We start from the raw sequence: 1,101 nt of genomic DNA, 5'->3' as shown, positions 1-1,101 counted from the left end.
CGCAGGTGGATGGAAATTACACCTGTACTCTAAACTCGGATTCGGATTATGCCCCTTAGTTATGCATCCTCGAGAAAGAGACTTGATTTAGGATCATTGTTGGATATATGGGCCGATTAGCAGATGTTGCATCCAACCTCTCCTCGGTGAGCGTCGTGATTGATGAGAACTCCGATGGTGATTTGGAATAAAATGAGTAAAGGATTTTAACCCCATATGCCTTGCTTTGGAGCAGTGGCCCTTGAATGCCAGCCTTTAAGGGGTGTTTGGAATGTAATCGCTACATACCGAAAAGAGTAATTGAGCAGAGCAAGGCTTACCCGACTTGGCGAGATAAGGTGAGAATTGAATTCATCCTGTTTTCTTTTCGGAAACCACTTGGAGTTCCTGAGAACCGCGATTGAAGGACTGTGAAATCAGGACGCGGATTGACACGATGGATGACTTTACGGTGAAGGCTTGAGTTCAAGGAGGGCTTATGTGGATGCCTTTGGGCTTGTGTTATGCAAAGCCTTGGGTCGCGGATCTTTGTTGTGTTTCGCGCTTGGAGTTTTCCCGGCACCAACCCCTGTGCCAGCATGGTCTTGTTTGGGGCGTTGCTGGACGGCGCCTTTCTTCCTCCCCCCTTCGCGATGGGTTTTGTTGTGTGGTTGACCCCCCAGTTTTTCGGCGGACCCGAAACTTCCTTTTTAGGAGGGGAGAATGTACACATGGACTTTGCAAATTGCGAGGGTTACGAGTGTTTGTACTCGTGTCCTGAGCTTTACCCAGATTGTTCTTGGTGGGCTCGTTGACCAGATATTCCGACTATGGTTCGAATCCCGAGAAATTGTAGTATTTTTATGTAGCGCTACAGGTCACTAAAGAGTTGGAAACTTAGCCTACCCTCCGATTGCATTCTGCAGCGAGGTGTAACCGGTTGACAGGTCGATGGCTGTACCGGTGCACCATTTTGTACCGGTACACTTCTGATGGTTGTACCGGTACCTTGGCGGCGAATTTCCGAATCGAGCCTCCGGGTTTGGCATTTTCGTAGGATGTGTGACTGTACACTTTCCCCGTGGTACGCGGTACACTTTGGCAGTTTTCGAACACTTCGAA

Source organism: Ananas comosus, linkage group 1 (genome assembly GCF_001540865.1).
Source record: "Ananas comosus cultivar F153 linkage group 1, ASM154086v1, whole genome shotgun sequence".
Lineage (NCBI taxonomy): Eukaryota > Viridiplantae > Streptophyta > Magnoliopsida > Poales > Bromeliaceae > Ananas > Ananas comosus.
Note: the sequence above shows the minus strand (reverse complement) of the source record.